The 21,826-nt window shown below is 39.1% G+C and overlaps 1 long non-coding RNA gene across 1 annotated transcript; it reads left to right on the plus strand.

Annotated features, from left to right (window-relative positions):
- Positions 1-1,844: 1,844 nt before the first annotated feature.
- LOC125497311 (uncharacterized) lies at positions 1,845-5,172 on the plus strand. Its single transcript, XR_008969426.1, has 2 exons — positions 1,845-2,378; positions 2,460-5,172. It is a non-coding gene; the product is annotated as an uncharacterized LOC125497311 (long non-coding RNA).
- The last annotated feature ends 16,654 nt before the right edge of the window (positions 5,173-21,826 follow it).

Here is a 21,826-nt window from a genome sequence, read left to right on the forward strand (position 1 = left end):
GTCTGTTTCATGCTCATCTTGGCCCAACATTATAATTTCGACCTAACTCCTATCTCGGACATCATAATTGAGCGATTCTAAAGCCTGATATGTTTTTCTTACCAATTCTTAGGGGTTTGTGAGCTCAGAAGCTGAATTCCTTGCAGTCAGATTTTTTGTGTCTGTTTACTACTCATCTGTGCCCAAAATTGTAATTTTTGCCTAACTCCTAGCTTGGACCTCAAAATTGAGCGATTCAAAAGCCTGGAATGTTTTTTTTTTCCATTTCTAAGGGTTCGTGACCTGAGAAGCTAAATTCTTTGAAATCCGATTTTTCGCGTCCTTTTCTTGCTCATCCTGGCCCAAAATCGTAATTTGGGCTTAACTCCTAGCTCAGACATCGGAATTGAGCGATTCCAAAGCCTGACATGTTTTTGAACCATTTCTAAGGGGTTCGTTAGCTCAGAAGCTGAATTCCTTGCAGCCCAATTTTTCGCGTCTGTGTCCTTCTAATCTTGGTGCAAAATATTAATATGGGACGAACTCCTAGCTCGGACCACAAAATTGAGCGATTCAAAAGTCTGAAATGTTTTTTTACCATTTCTAAGGGTTCGTGAGCTGCGAAGCTAAATTCGTTGAAGTCCGATTTTTGGTGTCCGTTTCTCGCTTATCTTGGCCCAAAATCGTAATTTGGGCCTAACTCCTAGCTCAGACATCAGGATTGAGCGATTCCAAAGCCTGATATGTTTTTTTACCATTTCTAAGGGGTTCGTAAGCTCAGAAGCTGAATTCGTTGAAGTTCGATTTTTCGTGTCTGTTTCCTGCTCATCTTGGCCCAACATCGTAATTTGGGCCTAACTCCTAGCTCGGACATCATAATTGAGCGATTCCAAAGCCTGACATGCATGTTCTTTTTTACCATTTCAAAGGGTTCGTGAGCTGAGATGCTAAATTAGTTGAAGTCCGATTTTTCGTGTCCGTTTCTTGCTCATCTTCGCGCCAAATCGTAATTTGCGCTTAACTCCTAGATCGGACATCAGAATTGAGCGATTCCAAAGCTTGAATTGTTTGTTTTACCATTTTTAAGGGGTTCGTGAGCTCAGAAGCTGAATTCGTTGACGTCCGATTTTTCGTGTCTGTTTCCTGCTCATCTTGGCCCAACATCGTAATTTAGGCCTAACTCCTATCTCAGATATCAGAGTTGAGCGATTGAAAAACCTGGCATGTTTTTTTCCCATTTCTAAGGGGTTCGTCTGTTCAGAAGCTAAATTCCTTGCAGTCAGATTTTTTGCGTCTGTTTACAGCTCATCTGTGCCCAAAATTGTAATTTGGGCCTAACTCCTAGCTCGGACATCAGAATTGAGCGATTCCAAAGCTTGAATTGTTTTTTTACCATTTCTAAGGGGTTTGTCAGCTCAGAAGTCAAATTCGTTGAAGTCTGATTTTTCGTGTCTTTTTGATGCTCTTCTTAACCCAACATCGTAATTTCGACCTAACTTTTATCTCGTACATCGGAATTGAGCGATTCCAAAGCCTGACATGTTTTTTTTTACCATTTCTAAGGGGCTCGTGAACTCAGAAGCTTAATTCCTTCACTACTACATTTTTAATCAAAGGCAATGGTTAAAATAAGCTAATGCAATGGTTATTTTTTATATTGTTGCACTAGGATCATCTATTGCAACGACACATTTCAATTTAGGTTTATGGATTAAGCTATTGCAACGACTTTATAGTAACTGTTGCATTAGATATATCTATTGCACCGGCTTGATGATGGTCGTTCCATTTGGTGAAATAATAACAATTATGTAATATAGGTCGTTGCGTTAGCCCACAAAAAAAAAAATTCGCTCAACATATTATTATAGTTCCCTCACTTTTTTTGACGAAATTTTAAACGCTACTTTCTACAAGAAAATTCGCATCAATTTCAAACAGTCTTATCTTCCTCAAACAAAGAAACCCATCTACTTCCCCTTAAAAAAAAAGAAACCCATCTACTCAGGTAACTGACATCGAATCACAAACTGAAAAAACCCTATCAATTTTGCCAACAAATTTCAATCTCCCAAATCGTCTCCTATGAACTGAAAGGAGGAACTGAATTCACTAATTGTGATTATATACTAAGAGTAAGAGGGAGAATTCACGAGATTTGCTTCAATATTATTCCAAATTTCTTCCTGAATTCATGTATATATGCAAAATTCAGGTCTTCAACGCAGCAAGTCGGCCAAATTAATCAAGAAAACCTGAGCACAGAGGCGAAACTCAAGAAAAACAAGCAAAGAGGAGAAATTTCGAATACCAGTAGAACTTCAAAGGTGCATTCCTTTATTTCGAAATTCTGGAAATTCTTCGAAATTCACGAAACCCAGTCGAGCTCCAAAATCAAGGTACTTTCTTGAATTTCGGTAATTCTGTAAATTCTTCAATTGATTTATGTGAATTCTCTAATATTACAGTTATCGTTTTAGTCCATGGTAATAGGATATAAATATAGAGTGTAAATTATTCAAGAAAAGACAACAAAGAGTCGAAATTCAAGAAAACCCAACAAAGAGGGGAAATTTCGGATCATAGTCGAGCTTAATAAGGTATGCTCTTCATCAATCCATTGTTATTGGAGTTTTATGTTTTAGGAAAAATTATTTTAGCCGTGAAATAAAGTAAGTTTTGTTACCTTGTACTACTAATTATTGATACCTTGCATGATATGAGTTTGTTCCACCTCCTGCATTAACATTTCGGATCATAGTCGAGCTTTATAAGGTATGTTCTTCAATCCATTTTTTTTGCTATGTGAAGTTTGAGAGAAAGGTTTTCTATGAACTGTATCAACAAGTTTAATTACATTTTGTGATTCAGCTTGTGATAGATGCTTTTCCGAGGCAGCAAACCTCTGATTTGATTCAAGTTGTCTGATGTGTTGTGCCTTTGTGCCCATCTCGAAAATTAATTATATTGTCATGTATATTGAAAATTACTTATGATGAGTGATGACATTTAAGGGCTGATATGAAAGTTATGGTTTTGCTTGTTGATGTAAACTTGGTATGTTTAGAACCAAATTAAAAAGATTGTAGAGGTTCTACTGGTGTGAGATGAAGTATGGCTGGTGTTGGTCGGTTGCACTTGTGGTGGGGGGTGAATTTATAGTGGTTCTAATGGCGGGGATAGAGTATGGTGATTGCTTTAAGATTGAGGTGTGAAAATCTTAAGATGGGAAGATCAAGTACAGGGAACTAAGGGAAATCATGAAGATATTGTTTGGGGTAAAACCTAGAGAGGACAGAGAACTAGGGAAATGGAGTGAACAAAAAAGTAGGAACCAAATACTCACAGAGGTAATTAAGGAACTAATAAGTGATTTTTCAGAAGCTATGTTTGACAGCAATACCTACAACTCAGAATGCAACATAAGTCCAGCTAACATCACAAAGGATTAGGACTACACTGATTGCGAGAGGCAATAACATAACATACTAAGAGATTTGATGAAGTATCAGATATTAATGAGAAATAATCACAAAGATGATGCGATCTACTAATAAAAAAGTCTGGGTTAAATTGCTTGATTGGGAACAAATAAAATCATTTAACAACAGCATTGATCATACTTAAACCACACATTATCCAAAATATATTTGTACTACTAAATGTGTCTCCATGTACCACCATCATTTTTAGTGTTTTCAACTGTTTCTCTTATATTTTTATAGTAGTACATGGCAACCATCATTATATGCCTTTGATAAAGAGTTGCAAGTGTGGCCAACACGACATTTTCAGTGCTGTCAGGTGCATGAAACGATTCTCCTCATGCTAACAACAAGCATGAGATAATAAACAAGAAATGTATCATGAGATAATATTCAAGAGGCAGATTCATACTAGTACAAGCTATGAAATTATGGTAAATTTTAGAATGAGTACAATACATCCTAATGTCCCCCAATCTATGTAAACACATTAACTATGTAAATATAAATTGATTATTGGGATAATTGCTCACCCTACGCCATTCATACACATTCTTTTTACATTATTTTCTACAGGGAATCTAAATCATGTCTCATCATCATCTCATCTTATGTCCCCCAATTTAATTTGTGGAGCTTATTTGTCAAGTTGCCATCTCCTGTGGTCTTGGAAAGCACAGTTTTGTATTCTAAAGTCTGATTTGCAACAGTTGCAAACAACCTGTGGTGAATATATATAGACCACCTATTTGATGTTTGAGTAAAATCCTTTACTAGGCCACGAACTTAGCTATCTAAATCTGCAACCCTTATTCTGAGTTTTTTTTTTTCCATAGATTTCTTTGCAGACTATAAGTAATACTTGTTATCTTGAACTGGCTGAGAATAATTTATATTATCTAAATTTATATAACTTAGTTTTAGTAAACTTGTTAGTAAAAGTATTAGAGGCAGTTTACTAACTCAGTGGATTTGTCAATGACATGAAGGTTCAGGATTATTTCATTGTTCCATGTGCTTAGGCTAAACTCTTCCTTAAATGAAGTTCTAATAAGTTTAAAGTTGTAACTAGACAATCTAGTTACAACTTTCAACTTATTAAAACTTTCTATTATCATGCTTGCGTACTCTATAATTTGTCAAGCCTGACGAGGACTTAGTGATTTAAATTGCATTTGTGTCTAATCTTGTGCCTTGATCAGCTTTGATAAACAAAAAGAAATAAAAAGAGTCCTATACATGAGTAGTGAGTTTTCATTAACATTTTCGTGTCAAGTGTCAGGGGTCTCCATGGTCCTTTTTTGTTCCTTAAGTAATCCCTTTTATAATACGTACGGAAACAAATCAAAGGAGTCACTATACATGACTAGCCTTTTTTTGTGTTGTTGATGGTGTACGTTTACTAACTATTACAATGTTTTAATTTTTTGGTGAATAATGAACCATCTGGAGGAGATCAAACGTAGACGTCTCACTATACATACTATCGGCCAGATTTAGCTAGCTATAGTATATGATGCGGTACTCGGTGCTTAGAAGGAAGATCATCTATATGTACTTATTAGAAGTATTTGTGGTACTAAAACAAATATTTATTAGTTGGGTTTGATTAAGTACATTAATTTTCGTTAATTAGGATTTGTTATGTATACTCTTAATTTAATTAGTTTTGGAAATTATAATACAGATATGACAATTATTTTTGGCATTTTAAGACCACTTTTGCTTTTGTTGCATTATTACTAATATATATCCGAGGCTGTAATATTATAGGTTTTCGGTAGGTTATTATAGTAATAATCATTGCAATATCCCCACAAAAAATAAAAATAAAAAATTTCGTTGCACAAGCTTAGCTCGTGGGCGTTGCAATAGCCAAAAATGCTTCATAATTAACCAGTAACAAAGCCGTTGCAAAAGATAGTTGACCTAAGGCAACGACACGTTTAACCATTGCAATAGAGCTAAAAGTCGTTGCAGTAGGCCTATTGCAACGCCAACAAATGCAACGGTAGAAAACCGTTGCAGTAGGCCTATTGCAACGACTTTTAGCCCTATTGCAACGATTTTGGTGTGTTGCCTTTGCCTTTTAATGTAGTAGCGCTTGCAGCCCAATTTTTCGCGTCTGTGTCCTTCTCATCTTGGCTCAAAATTGTAATTTCCGAGTAACTCCTAGATCGGACCTCAAAATTAAGCGATTCAAAAGCCTGAAATGTTTTTTTTACCATATCTAAGGGGTTCGTGAGCTGAGAAGATATATTCGTTGAAGTCCAATTTTTCGCGTCCGTTTCTTGCTGATCTTGGCCCAAAATCGTAATTTTGGCCTAACTCCTAGCTCAGACATTAGAATTGAGCAATTCAAAAGCCTGGATTGTTTTTTTACCATTTCTAAGTGGTTCATGAGCTTAGAAGCTCCATTCGTTGAAGTATGATTTTTCGTGTCTGTTTCTGCTCATCTTGGCCCAACATCGTAATTTGGGCCTAAATCCTAGCTCGGACATCATAATTGAGCGATTCCAAAGCCTGACATGTTCTTTTTAACCATTTCTAAGGGGTTCGAGAGCTCAAAAGCTAATTTCCTTGCAGTCAGTTTTTTTTGTCGGTTTACTACTCATATATGTCAAAAATTGTAAATTGGGCCTAACTCCTAGCTCGAACATCAGAATTAAGTGATTCAAAAGCCAGAATTGGTTTTTTACCAGTTCTAAGGGGTTCGTGAGCTCATAAGCTGTATTCCTTGCAGTCAGATTTTTTTGTCTTTGCCTATTACTCATCTTTGCCCAAAATCGTAATTTGGGCCTAACTCCTAGCTCGGACATCAGAATTGAACGATTCAAAAGCTAGAATTGGTTTTTTCCCAATTCTAAGGGGTTCGTGAGCTCAGAAGCTGAATTCGTTGAAGTTCGATTTTTCGTCTCTGTTTCATGCTCATCTTGGCCTAACATCATAATTTCGACCTAACTCCTATCTCGAACATCAGAATTGAGCGATTCCAAAGACTGGCATGTTTTTTTTACCATTTCTAAGGGGTTCGTGAGCTCATAAGCTGAATTCCTTGCACCTCAATTTTTCGCGTCTGTCTCCTTCTCATCTTGGCGCAAATTGTAATATGGGACTAACTCCTAGCTCGGACATTAGAATTGAACGATTCCAAAGACTGACATGATTTTTTATCAATTCTTAGGGGTTCGTAAGCTCAGAAATTGAATTCGTTGAAGTCCGATTTTTTGTGTCTGTTTCGTGCTCATCTTGGCCCAACATCATAATTTCGACCTAACTCCTATCTCGGACATTAGAATTGAGTGATTCAAAAGCCTGACATGTTTTTTTACCATTTCTCAGGGGTTCGTGAGCTTAGAAGTTGAATTCCTTGCAGCCTAATTTTTCTCATTTGTGTCCTTCTTATCTTGGTTCAAAATTGTACTTTGGGACAAACTCCTAGCTCGGACCTCAAAATTGAGCGATTCAAAAGCCTGAAATAATTTTTTACCATATATAAGGGTTTTGTGAGCTCAGAAGCTAAAATCGTTGAAGTGCGATTTTTCGCGTCCGTTTCTTACTCATCTTGTCCCTAAATCGTAATTTGGGACTAACTCCTAGCTCGGACATTAGAATTGAGCGATTCGAAATCCTGAATTGTTTTTTTTACCGTTTCTAAGGGGTTCGTGAGCTCAGAAGCTGAATTCGTTGAATTCCAATTTTTCGTGTCTGTTTCCTGCTCATCCGGGCCCAACATCGTAATTTGGGCCTAACTCCTAGCTCTGACATTAGAATTGAGCGATTCTAAAGCCTGATATATTTTTTTTACCATTTCTAAGGGGTTCGTGAGCTCAGAAGCTGAATTCCTTGCAGTCAGATTTTTTGTGTCTGTTTACTACTCATCTGTGCCCAAAATCGTAATTTGGGCCTAACTCCTAGCTCGGACCTCAAAATTGAGCGATTCAAAAGCCTGAAATGTTTTTTTTTACCATTTCTAAGGGTTCGTGAGCTGAGAAGCTAAATTCGTTGAAATCCGATATTTCACGTCCTTTTCTTGCTCATCCTGGCCCAAAATCGTAATTTGGGCCTAACTCCTAGCTCAGACATCGGAATTAAGCGATTCCAAAGCTTGACATGTTTTTTAACCATTTCTAAGGGTTTCGTGAGCTTGGAAGCTGAATTCGTTGAAGTCCGATTTTTCGTGTCTTTTCCTCCTCATCTTGGCCCAACATCGTAATTTAGGCCTAACTCCTAGCTCGCACATCATAATTGAACGATTCTAAAGCCTGATATGTTTTTTTTACCATTTCTAAGGGGTTCGTGAGCTCATAAGTTGAATTCCTTACAGTTAGATTTTTTGTGTCTGTTTACTACTCATCTGTGCCCAAAATCGTAATTTTGGCCTAACTCCTAGCTCGGACATCAAAATTGAGCGAATCAAACTCTTAAATTGGTTTTTTTTACCAATTCTAAGGGGTTGGTGAGCCCAGAAGCTGAATTTGTTGAAGTCCGATTTTCGTGTCTGTTTCATGCTCATCTTGGCCCAACATCATAATTTCGGCCTAACTCCTATATCGGACATCAGAATTGAGCGATTCCAAAGCCTGACATGTTTTTCTACCATTTCTAAGGGGTTCGTGAGTTCAGAAGCTAAATTCCTTACAGCCCAATTTTTCGCGTCTTTGTCCTTCTCATCTTGGCTCAAAATTGTAATTTGGGACTAACTCCTCGCTCGGACCTCAAAATTGAGCGATTCAAAAGCCTATAATGATTTTTTTTACAATTTCTAAGGGTTCGTGAGCTGAGAAGCTAAATTAGTTGAAGTCCAATTTTTCGTGTCCGTTTCTTGCGCATCTTGGCCCCAAATTGTAACGAATTTTAGCCCTATTGCAACGATTTTGGTGTGTTGCCTTTCCCTTTTAATGTAGTAGCGCTTGCAGCCCAATTTTTCGCGTCTGTCTCCTTCTCATCTTGCCGCAAAATTGTAATATGCGACTAACTCCTAGCTCGGACATCAGAAATGAACGATTCCAAAGACTGACATGATTTTTTATCAATTCTAAGGGGTTCGTAAGCTCAGAAGTTGAATTCGTTGAAGTCCGATTTATCGTGTCTGTTTCATGTTCATCTTGGCCCAACATCGTAATTTCAACCTAACTCCTATCTCGGACATCAGAATTAAGTGATTCAAAAGCCTGACATGTTTTTTTACCATTTCTCAGGGGTTCGTGAGCTCAGAAGCGGAATTCCTTGTAGCCCAATTTTTCTCATCTGTGTCCTTCTTATCTTGGCTCAAAATTGTAATTTGGGACTAACTCCTAGCTCGGACCTCAAAATTGAGCGATTTAAAAGCCTGAAATGTTTCTTTTTACCATATCTAAGGGTTTTGTGAGCTCAGAAGCTAAATTCGTTGAAGTCCGATTTTTCGCGTCCGTTTCTTGCTTATCTTGTCCTAAAATCGTAATTTGGGACTAACTCCTAGCTCGGACATTAGAATTGAGCGATTCGAAAACCTGAATTGTTTTTTTTTAACATTTCTAAGGGGTTCGTGAGCTCAGATGCTGAATTCGTTGAAGTCCAATTTTTCGTGTCTGTTTCCTGCTCTCCTGGCCCAACATCGTAAATTGGGCCTAACTCCTAGCTCGGACATCATAATTGAGCGATTCTAAAGCATGATATGGTTTTTTACCATTTCTAAGGGGTTCGTGAGCTCAAAAGCTGAATTCCTTGCAGTCAGATTTTTTTTGTGTCTGTTTACTACTCATCTGTGCCCAAAATCGTAATTTGGGCCTAACTCCTAGCCCGGACATCAAAATTGAGCGATTCAAAAGCCTGAAATGTTTTTTTTTACCATTTCTAAGGGTTCGTGAGCTGAGAAGCTAAATTCGTTGAAGTCCGATTTTTCGCGTCCTTTTCTTACTAATCCTGGCCCAAGATCATAATTTGGGCCTAACTCCTAGCTCAGACATCAGAATTGAGCGATTCCAAAGCCTGATATGTTTTTTTACCATTTCTAAGGGGTTCGTGAGCTCAGAAGCTGAATTCGTTGAAGTCCGATTTTCGTGTCTGTTTCCTGCTCATCTTGGCCCAACATCGTAATTTGGTCCTAACTCCTAGCTCGGACATCATAATTGAGCGATTCCTAAAGCATGATATGGTTTTCTACCATTTCTAAGGGTTGTGAGCTCAGAAGCTGAATTCCTTGCAGTCAGATTTTTTTGTGTCTATTTACTACTCATCTGTGCCCAAAATCGTAATTTGGGCCTAACTCCTAGCTCGGACATCAAAATTGAGCGATTCAAAAGGCTGAAATGTTTTTTTTTACCATTTTTAAGGGTTCGTGAGCTGAGAAGCTAAATTCGTTGAAGTCCGATTTTTCGCGTCCTTTTCTTACTAATCCTGGCCCAAGATCATAATTTGGGCCTAACTCCTAGCTCAGACATCGGAATTGAGCGATTCCAAAGCCTGATATGTTTTTTACCATTTCTAAGGGGTTCGTGAGCTCAGAAGCTGAATTCGTTGAAGTCCGATTTTTCGTGTCTGTTTCCTGCTCATCTTGGCCCAACATCGTAATTTGGGCCTAACTCCTAGCTCGGACATCATAATTGAGCGATTCTAAAGCCTGATATGTTTTTTTACCATTTCTAAGGGGTTCGTGAGCTCAGAAGCTGAATTCGTTGAAGTCCGATTTTTCGTGTCTGTTTCCTGCTCATCTTGGCCCAACATCGTAATTTGGGCCTAACTCCTAGCTCGGACATCATAATTGAGCGATTCTAAAGCATGATATGGTTTTTACCATTTCTAAGGGGTTCGTGAGCTCAAAAGCTGAATTCCTTGCAGTCAGATTTTTTTTGTGTCTGTTTACTACTCATCTGTTCCCAAAATCGTAATTTGGCCTAACTCCTAGCCCGGACATCAAAATTGAGCGATTCAAAAGCCTGAAATGTTTTTTTTTTACCATTTTTAAGGGTTCGTGAGCTGAGAAGCTAAATTCGTTGAAGTCCGATTTTTCGCGTCCTTTTCTTACTAATCCTGGCCCAAGATCATAATTTGGCCTAACTCCTAGCTCGGACATCAGAATTGAGCGATTCCAAAGCCTGATATGTTTTTTTACCATTTCTAAGGGGTTCGTGAGCTCAGAAGCTGAATTCGTTGAAGTCCAATTTTTCGTGTCTGTTTCCTGCTCATCTTGGCCCAACATCGTAATTTGGGCCTAACTCCTAGCTCGGACATCATAATTGAGCGATTCTAAAGCCTGATATGTTTTTTACCATTTCTAAGGGTTCGTGAGCTCAGAAGCTGAATTCCTTGCAGTCAGTCCGATTTTTTTTGTCTGTTTACTACTCATCTGTGCCCAAAATCGTAATTTGGGCCTAACTCCTAGCTCGGACATCAAAATTGAGCGATTCAAAAGCCTGAATTGGTTTTTTTACCAATTCAAAAGGGTTGGTGAGCTCAGAAGCTGAATTCGTAGAAGTCCGATTTTTCGCATCCGTTTATTGCTCATCTTGGCCCAAAATCGTAATTTGGGCCTAACTCCTATCTCAGACATCAGGATTGCGCGACTCCAAAGCCTGACATGTTTTTTTTACCATTTCAAAGGGGTTCGTGAGCTCAGAAGCTGAATTAGTTGAAGTTCGATTTTTCGTGTCTGTTTCCTACTCATCCTGGCCCAACAACGTAATTTGGGCCTAACTCCTAGCTCGGCAGCATAATTGAGCGATTCCAAAGCCTGACATGTTCATTTTAACCATTTCTAAGGGGTTCGTGAGCTCAAAAGCTGAATTCCTTGCAGTCAGATTTTTTTTGTCGGTTTACTACTCCTCTATGCCAAAAATCGTAATTTCGGCCTAACTCCTAGCTCGGACATCACAATTGAGCGATTCAAAAGACAGAATTGGTTTTTTACCAGTTCTAAGGGGTTCGTGAGCTTAGAAGCTGAATTCGTTTAAGTCCGATTTTTCGTGTCTGTTTCATGCTCATCTTGGCCCAACATTGTAAATTCGACCTAACTCCTATCCCGGACATCATAATTGAGTGATTCCAAAGCCTGACATGTTTTTTCACCATTTCTAAGGGGTTCGTGAGCTCAGAAACTGAATTACTTGCAGCCTAATTTTTCGCGTCTGTGTCCTTCTCATCTTGGCTCAAAATATTAATTTGGGACTAACTCCTAGCTCGGACCTCAAAATTGAGCGATTTAAAAGCCTGAAATATTTCTTTTTACCATATCTAAGGGTTTTGTGAGCTCAGAAGCTAAATTCGTTGAAGTTCGATTTTTCGCGTCCGTTTCTTGCTTATCTTGTCCCGAAATCGTAATTTGTGTCTAACTCCTAGCTTACATTAGAGTTGAGCGATTAGAAAACCTGAATTGTTTTTTTTTTAACATTTCTAAGGGGTTCGTGAGCTCAGATGCTGAATTCGTTGAAGTCCAATTTTTCGTGTCTGTTTCTTGCTCATCCTGGCCCAATATCGTAAATTGGGCCTAACTCCTAGCTCGGACATCATAATTGAGCGATTCTAAAGCATGATGGTTTTTTACCATTTCTAAGGGGTTCGTGAGCTCAAAGCTGAATTCCTTCAGTCAGATTTTTTTGTGTCTGTTTACTACTCATCTGTCCCAAAACGTAAATTTGGCCTAACCCTAGCCCGGACATCAAAATTGAGCGATTCAAAAGCCTGAAATGTTTTTTTTTAACCATTTCTAAGGGTTCGTGAGCTGAGAAGCTAAATTCGTTGAAGTCCGATTTTTCGCGTCCTTTTCTTACTAATCCTGGCCCAAGATCATAATTTGGGCCTAACTCCTAGCTAGACATCGGAATTAGCGATTCCAAAGCCTGATATGTTTTTTTACCATTTCTAAGGGGTTCGTGAGCTCAGAAGCTGAATTCGTTGAAGTCCGATTTTTCGTTTCTGTTTCCTGCTCATCTTGGCCCAACATCGTAATTTGGGCCTAACTCCTAGCTCGGACATCATAATTGAGCGATTGTAAAGCCTGATATGTTTTTTTACCATTTCTAAGGGTTCGTGAGCTCAGAAGCTGAATTCCTTGCAGTCAGATTTTTTGTGTCTGTTTACTACTCATCTGTGCCCAAAATCGTAATTTGGCCTAACTCCTAGCTCGGACATCAAAATTGAGCGATTCAAAAGCCTGAATTGGTTTTTTTTACCAATTCAAAAGGGTTGGTGAGCTCAGAAGCTGAATTCGTAGAAGTCCGATTTTTTCGCATCCGTTTATTGCTCATCTTGGCCCAAAATCGTAATTTGGGCCTAACTCCTATCTTAGACATCAGGATTGCGCGACTCCAAAGCCTGACATGTTTTTTTTACCATTTCTAAGGGGTTCATGAGCTCAGAAGCTGAATTCGTTGAAGTTCGATTTTTCGTGTCTGTTTCCTACTCATCCTGGCCCAACAACGTAATTTGGGCCTAACTCCTAGCTCGGCAGCATAATTGAGCGATTCCAAAGCCTGACATGTTCTTTTTAACCATTACTAAGGGGTTCGTGAGCTCAAAAGCTGAATTCCTTGCAGTCAGATTTTTTTTGTCGGTTTACTACTCCTCTATGCCAAAAAATCGTAATTTCGGCCTAACTCCTAGCTCGGACATCACAATTGAGCGATTCAAAAGACAGAATTGGTTTTTTACCAGTTCTAAGGGGTTCGTGAGCTTAGAAGCTGAATTCGTTTAAGTCCGATTTTTCGTGTCTGTTTCATGCTCATCTTGGCCCAACATCGTAAATTCGACCTAACTCCTATCTCGGACATCATAATTGAGCGGTTCCAAAGCCTGACATGTTTTTTAACCATTTCTAAGGGGTTCGTGAGCTCAGAAACTGAATTACTTGCAGCCCAATTTTTCGCGTCTGTGTCCTTCTCATCTTGGCTCAAAATATTAATTTGGGACTAACTCCTAGCTCGGAACTTAAAATTGAGCGATTTAAAAGCATGTAATGATTTTTTTTACCATTTCTAAGGTTCGTGAGCTAAGAAGCTAAGTTAGTTGAAGTCCAATTTTTCGTGTCCGTTTCTTGCTCATCTTGGCCCCAAATTTTAATTTGGTCTTAACTCTTAGCTCGGACATCATAATTGAGCAATTCGTTGAAGTCCGATTTTTTGCGCCCGTTTCTTTCTCATCTAGGCCCAAAATCGTAATTTTGGCCTAACTCCTAGGTCACACATTAATTGAGCAATTCAAAAGGTTGAATTGTTTTTTTTACAATTTCAAAGTGGTTCGTGAGCTCAGAAGCTGCATTAGTTGAAGTACGATTTTTCGTGTCTGTTTCGTGCTCATCCTTGGCCCAACATCGTAATTTGAGCCTAACTCCTAGCTCGGAAATCATAATTGAGCAATTCCAAAGCCTGACATGTTCTTTTTTACCATTTCTAAGGGGTTCGTGAGCTCAGAAGCTCAATTCCTTGCAGTCAGATTTTTTGTGTCTGTTTACTACTCATCAATGCCCAAAATCGTTATTTGGGCCTAACTCCTAGCTCGGACATCAGAATTGAGCGATTCAAAAGCCTAAATTGGTTTTTTATCAATTCTAACGGTTTCGTGAGCTCAGAAACTGAATTCGTTGAAGTTCAATTTTTCGTGTCTGTTTCATGCTCATCTTGGCCTAACATCATAATTTCGACCTAACTCCTATCTCGGACACTAGAATTGAGCGATTCCAAAGCCTGACATGTTTTTCTACCATTTCTAAGGGGTTCGTGAGCTTAGAAGCTAAATTTCTTGCAGCCCATGTTTCGCGTCTGTGTCCTTCTCATCTTGGCTCAAAATTATAATTTGGGCCTAACTCCTAGCTCGGACCTCAAAATTGAGCGATTCAAAAGCCTGAAATGTTTTTTTTACCATTTCTAAGGGTTCGTGAGCTGAGAAGCTAAATTCGTTGAAGTCCGATTTTTCGCGTCCTTTTCTTACTGTTCCTGGCCCAATATCGTAATTTGGGCCTAACTCCTAGCTCAGACATCGGAATTGAGCAATTCTTTGCCTGACATGTTTTTTTACCATTTCTAAGGAGTTCGTGAGCACAGACGCTGAATTCGTTCAAGTTCGATTTTTCGTGTCTATTTCTTGCTCATCTTGGCCCAACATCGTAATTTGGGCCTAACTCCTAGCTCGGACATCATAATTGAGCGATTCCAAAATCTGACATGTTCTTTTTAACCATTTCTAAGGGGTTCGTGAGCTCAGAAGCTGAATTCCTTGCAGTCAGATTTTTTTGTCTGTTTACTACTCATCTATGCAAAAAATCGTAATTTGGGCCTAACTCCTAGCTCGGACATCAGAATTGAGCGATTCAAAAGTTATAATTGGTTTTTTACCAGTTCTAAGGGGTTCGTGAGCTCAGAAGCTGAATTGGTTGAAGTCCGATTTTTCGTGTCTGTTTCATGCTCTTCTTGGCCCAAAATCGTAATTTCAACCTAACTCCTATCTCGGACGTCAGAATTGAGCGATTCCAAAGCCTGGCTTGTTTTTTTAACCATTTCTAAGGGGTTCGTGAGCTCAGAAGCTGAATTCCTTGCAGCCCAAATTTTCGCGTCTGTGTCATTCTCATCATGGCTCAAAATATTAATTTGGGATTAACTCCTAGCTCGGACCTCAAAATTGAGCAATTCAAAAGTCTGAAATGATTTTTTTACCATTTCTAAGGGTTCGTGAGCTGAGAAGCTAAATTAGTTGAAGTCTGATTTTTCGTGTCCGTTTCTTGCTCATCTTGGCCCCAAATCGTAAGTTGCGCTTAACTCCTAGCTCGGACATCAGAATTGAGTGATTGCAAAGCTTGAATTGTTTTTTTTACCATTTCTAACGGGCTCGTGACCTCAGAAACTGAATTCGTTGAAGTCCGATTTTTCGTGTCTGTTTCCTGCTCATCTTGGCCCAAAATCGTAATTTAGGCCTAACTCCTATCTCGGACATCAGAGTTGAGCGATTGCAAAACGGACATGTTTTTTTCCCATTTCTAAGGGGTTCGTGAGCTCAGAAGCTAAAATCCTTGCAGTGAGATTTTTTGCGTCTGTTTACAGCTCATCTGGTGCCCAAAATTGTAATTTGGGCCTAACTCCTAGCTCGGATATCATAATTGAACGATTCCAAAACTGACATGATTTTTTATCATTTCTAAGGGGTTCGTAAGCTCAGAAGTTGAATTCGTTGAAGTTTGATTTTTCGTGTCTGTTTCATGCTAATCTTGACCCAACATCGTAATTCCGACCTAACTTTTATCTCGGACATCAGAATTGAGCGATACGAAAGCCTGAAATGTTTTTTTACCATTTCTAAGGGGTTCGTGAGCTCAGAAGCTGAATTCCTTGCAGCCCAATGTTTATCTTGGGTGTGTCCTTCTCATCTTGGCTCAAAATTGTAATTTGGGAATAAGTCCTAGCTCGGACCTCAAAATTGAGCGATTCAAAAGCCTGTAATGAGTTTTTTACCATTTCTAAGGGTTCGTGAGCTGAGAAGCTAAATTAGTTGAATTCCATTTTTTCGTGTCCGTTTCTTGTTCTTCTTGGCCCCAAATCGTAATTTGGGCTTAACTCTTAGCCTAGACATCATAATTGAGCAATTCGTTGAAGTCTTATTTTTCGCGTCCGTTTCTTGCTCATCTTGGCCCAAAATCGTAATTTTGGCCTAACTCCTATCTCAGACATTAGAATTGAGCAATTCAAAAGCCTGAATAGTTGTTTTACCATTTCTAAGTGGTTCGTGAGCTCAGAAGCTGCATTCGTTGAAGTACGATTTTTCGTGTCTGTTTCCTGCTCATCTTAGCCCAACATCGTTATTTTGGGCCTAACTCCTAGCTCGGAAATCATAATTGAGCAATTCCAAAGCCTGACATGTTCTTTTTTACCATTTCTAAGGGGTTCATGAGCTTAGAAGCTGAATTCCTTGCAGTCAGATTTTTTGTGTCTGTTTACTACTCATCTATGCCCAAAATTGTAATTTGGGCTTAACTCCTAGCTCGGACATCATAATTAAGCTATTCAAAAGGCTGAATTGGTTTTTTTTATCAATTCTAACGGGTTCGTGAGCTTAGAAGCTGAATTCGTTGAAGTTCGATTTTTCGTGTCTTTTTCATGCTCATCTTGGCCCAACATCATTATTTCGACCTAACTCCTATCTCGGACACCAGAATCGAGTGATTCCAAAACCTGACATATTTTTCTACCATTTCTAAGGGTTCGTGAGCTAAGAAGCTGAATTCCTTGCAGCCCAATTTTTCGCGTCTGTGTCCTTCTCATCTTGGCTCAAAATTGTAATTTGGGCCTAACTCCTAGCTCGGACCTCAAAGTTGAGCGATTCAAAAGCCTGAAAATTTTTTTTTTACCATTTCTAAGGTTCGTGTGCTGAGAAGCTAAATTCGTTGAAGTCCGATTTTTCGCGTCCTTTTCTTGCTCATCCTGGCCAAATCATAATTTGGGCCTAATCCTAGCTCAGACATCGGAATTGAGCAATTCCAAAGCCTAACATTTTTTTTACCATTTCTAAGGGTTCGTGAGCTCAAACGATGAATTCGTTGAAGTTTGATTTTTCGTGTCTGTTTCTTGCTCATCTTGGCCCAACATCGTAATTTGGGCCTAACTCCTAGCTCGGACATCATAATTGAGCGATTCCAAAGCCTGTCATGTTCTTTTTAACCATTTCTAAGGGGTTCGTGAGCTCAGAAGCTGAATTCCTTGCAGTCAGATTTTTTGTCTGTTTACTACTCCTCTATGCCCAAAATCGTAATTTGGGCCTAACTCCTAGCTCGGACATCAGAATTGAGCGATTCAAAAGCCATAATTGGTTTTTTACCAATTCTAAGGGTTCGTGAGCTCAGAAGCTGAATTTGTTGAAGTCCGATTTTTCGTGTTTGTTTCATGCTCATCTTGGCCCGACATCGTAATTTGGACATAACTCCTATCTCAGACATTAGAATTGAGCGATTCCAAAGCCTAACATGTTTTTATAACCATTTCTAAGGGGTTCGTACAGCCCAATGTTTCGCGTCTGTGTCCTACCCATCTTGGCTCAAAATATTAATTTGGGACTAACTCCTAGCTCGGACCTCAAGATTGAGCGATTCAAAAGCCTGAAATGATTTTTTTACCATTTCTAAGGGTTCGTGAGCTGAGAAGCTAAATTAGTTGAAGTCCAATTTTTCGTGTCCGTTTCTTGCTCATCTTGGCCCCAAATCGTAATTTGCGCTTAACTCCTAGCTGGGACATCAGAATTAAGTGATTCCAAAGCTTGAATTGTTTTTTTTTTCCATCTCTAAGGGGTTCGTGACCTCGGAAGCTGAATTCGTTGAAGTCCGATTTTTCGTGTCTGTTTCCTACTCATCTTGGCCCAACATCGTAATTTAGGCCTAACTCCTATCTTGGAGATCAAAGTTGAGCGATTGCAAAACCTGACATGTTTTTTTCCCATTTCTAAGGGGTTCGCGAGCTCATAAGCTAAATTCCTTGCAGCCTGATTTTTTGCGTCTGTTTACAGCCCATCTGTGCCCAAAATCGTAATTTGGGCCTAACTCCTAGCTCGGGCATCAGAATTGAACGATTCCAAAAACTGACATGATTTTTTTATCAATTCTAAGGGGTTCATAAGCACAGAAGTTGAATTCATTGAAGTCCGATTTTTCGTGTCTGTTTCATGCTCATCTTGACCCAACATCGTAATTTCGACCTAACTTTTATCTCGGACATCAGAATTGAGCAATTCCAAAGCCTTAAATGTTTTTTTACCATTTTTAAGGGGCTCGTGAGCTCAGAAGCTGAATTCGTTGCAGCCCAATTTTTCGCGTCTATGTCCTTCTCATCTTGGCTCAAAATTGTAATTTGCGAGTAACTGCTAGCTCGGACCTCAAAATTAAGCTATTCAAAAGCCTGAAATGTTTTTTTACTATATCTAAGGGGTTCATGAGCTGAGAAGCTAAATTTGTTGAAGTCCGATTTTTCGCGTCCGTTTCTTGCTTATCTTGGCCCAAACTCGTAATTTTTGCCTAACTCCTTGCTCAGACATTTGAATTGAGCAATTCAAAAAACTCAATTGTTTTTTTTTTTTTACCATTTCTAAGTGATTCGTGAGCTCAGAAGCTGCATTCGTTGAAGTACAATTTTTCGTGTCTGTTTCCTGCTCATCTTGGCCCAACATCGTAATTTGGGCTAAATCCTAGCTCGGACATAATAATTGAGCCATTCCAAAGCCTAACATGTAATTTTTTACCATTTCTAAGGGGTTCGTGAGCTCAGAAGCTGAATTCCTTGCATTCAGATTTTTTGTGTCTGTTTACTACTCATCTATGCCCAAAATTGTAATTTGGGCCTAACTCCTAGCCCGGACATCAGAATTGAGCGATTCAAAAGCCTGAATTGGTTTTTTTATCAATTCTAACGTTGTCGTGAGCTCAGAAGAAGAATTCGTAGAAGTTCGATTTTTCGTGTCTGTTTCATGCTCATCTTGGCCCAACATCATAATTTCGACCTAAATCGTATCTCAGACATCAGCATTGAGCGATTCCAAAGCCTACCAAATCTAAGGGGTTCGTGAGCTCAGAAGCTGAACTCCTTGCAGCCCAATTTTTCGCGTCTATGTCCTTATCTTGGATCAAAATTGTAATTTGGGAATAACTCCTAGCTCGGACCTCAAAATTGAGCGATTCAAAAGCCTGTAATGATATTTTTTCCATTTTTAAGGGGTCGTGAGCTGAGAAGCTAAATTAGTTCAAGTCCAATTTTTGTGTCCGTTTTTTGCTCATCTTGGTCCCAAATCGTAATTTGGGCTTAACTCCTAGCTCGGACATCATAATTGAGCAATTCGTTGAAGTCTGATTTTTCGCGTCCGTTTCTTGCTCATCTTGGCCCAAAATCGTAATTTTGGCATAACTCTTAGCTCAGACATTAGAATTGAGCAATTCAAAAGCCTAAATAGTTGTTTTACCATTTCTAAGTGGTTCGTGAGCTCAGAAGCTGCATTCCTTGAAGTACGATTTTTCGTGTCTGTTTCCTGCTCATCTTAGCCCAACATCGTTATTTTGGGCCTAACTCCTAGCTCGGAAATCATAATTGAGCAATTCCAAAGCCTGACATGTTCTTTTTTACCATTTCTCAGGGGTTCATGAGCTTAGAAGCTAAATTCCTTGCAGTCAGATTTTTTGTGTCTGTTTACTACTCATCTATGCCCAAAATTGTAATTTGGGCCTAACTCCTAGCTCGGACATCATAATTGAGCGATTCAAAAGGCTGAATTGGTTTTTTTTATCAATTCTAACGGGTTCGTGAGCTCAGAAGCTGAATTCGTTGAAGTTCGATTTTTCGTGTCTGTTTCATGCTCATCTTGGCCCAAAATCATTATTTCGACCTAACTCCTATCTCGGACACCAGAATTGAGTGATTCCAAAGCCTGACATATTTTTCTACCATTTCTAAGGGGTTCGTTAGCTAAGAAGCTGAATTCCTTGCAGCCCAATTTTTCGCGTCTGTGTCCTTCTCATCTTGGCTCAAAATTGTAATTTGGGCCTAACTCCTAGCTCGGACCTCAAAGTTGAGCGATTCAAAAGCCTGAAATTTTTTTTTTTTACCATTTCTAAGGGTTCGTGTGCTGAGAAGCTAAATTCGTTGAAGTCCGATTTTTCGCGTCCTTTTCTTGCTCATCCTGGCCCAAAATCGTAATTTGGGCCAAACTCCTAGCTCAGACATCGGAATTGAGCAATTCCAAAGCCTAACATTTTTTTTTACCATTTCTAAGGGGTTCGTGAGCTCAAACGCTGAATTCGTTGAAGTTTGATTTTTCGTGTCTGTTTCTTGCTCATCTTGGCCCAACATCGTAATTTGGGCCTAACTCCTAGCTCGGACATCATAATTGAGCGATTCCAAAGCCTGTCATGTTCTTTTTAACCATTTCTAAGGGGATCGTGAGCTAAGAAGATGAATTCCATGCAGTCAGATTTTTTTGTCTGTTTACTACTCCTCTATGCCCAAAATCGTAATTTGGGCCTAACTCCTAGCTCGGACATCAGAATTGAGCGATTCAAAAGCCGAATTGGTTTTTTACCAATTCTAAGGGGTTCGTGAGCTCAGAAGCTGAATTTGTTGAAGTCCGATTTTTCGTGTTTGTATCAGTCTCATCTTGGCCCAACATCGTAATTTTGACCTAACTCCTATCTCGGACATCAGAAGTGAGCGATTCCAAAGCCTGACATGTTTTTTTAACTATTTCTATGGGGTTCGTGAGCTCATAAGCTAAATTCCTTGCAGCCCAATTTTTCGCGTCTGTGTCCTACCCATCTTGGCTCAAAATATTAATTTGGGACTAACTCCTAGCTCGGACCTCAAAATTGAGCGATTCAAAAGCCTGAAATGATTTTTTTACCATTTCTAAGGGTTCGTGAGCTGAGAAGCTAAATTAGTTGAAGTCCGATTTTTCGTGTCCGTTTCTTGCTCATCTTGGCCCAAAATCGTAATTTGCGCTTAACTCCTAACTCGGACATCAGAATTGAGTGATTCCAAAGCTTGAATTGTTTTTTTTACCATTTCTAAGGGGTTCGTGACCTCAGAAGCTGAATTCGTTGAAGTCCGATTTTTCGTGTCTGTTTCCTGCTCATCTTGGCCCAACATCGTAATTTAGGCCTAACTTCTATCTCGGACATCAGAGTTGAGCGATTGCAAAACCTGATGTGTTTTTTTTCCCATTTCTAAGGGGTTCGTGAATTCAGAAGCTAAATTCCTTGTATTCAGATTTTTTTGCGTCTGTTTACAGTCATCTGTGCCCAAAATCGTAATTTGGGCCTAACTCCTAGCTCGAACATCAGAATTGAACGATTCCAAAAACTAACATGATTTTTTATCAATTCTAAGGGGTTCGTAAGCTCAGAAGTTGAATTCGTTGAAGTCCGATTTTTCGTGTCTGTTTCATGCTCATCTTGAGCCAACATCGTAATTTCGACCTAATTTTTTATCTCGGACATCAGAATTGAGCGATTCCAAAGCCTGACATGTTTTTTTACCATTTCTAAGGGGCTCGTGAGCTCAGAAGCTGAATTCCTTGCAGCCCAATTTTTCGCTTGAGTGTCCTTCAAAATTGTAATTTGCGAGTAACTCCTCGCTCGGACCTCAAAATTAAGCGATTCAAAAGCCTGAAATGTTTTTTTACCATTTCTAAGGGGTTCGTGAGCTGAGAAGCTAAATTCGTTGAAGTCCGATTTTTCGCGTCCGTTTCATGCTCATCTGTGCCCTAAATCGTAATTTGGGCCTAACTCCTAGCTTAGAAATTATAATTGAGCACTTCAAAAGCTTGAATTGTTTTTTTTACCATTTCTATGTGGTTCGTGAGCTTAGAAGCTGCATTCGTTGAAGTACGATTTTTCATGTATGTTTCCTGCTCATCTTGGCCCAACATCGTAA

This window comes from Beta vulgaris, chromosome 5 (assembly GCF_026745355.1).
Source record: "Beta vulgaris subsp. vulgaris cultivar EL10 chromosome 5, EL10.2, whole genome shotgun sequence".
NCBI lineage: Eukaryota > Viridiplantae > Streptophyta > Magnoliopsida > Caryophyllales > Amaranthaceae > Beta > Beta vulgaris.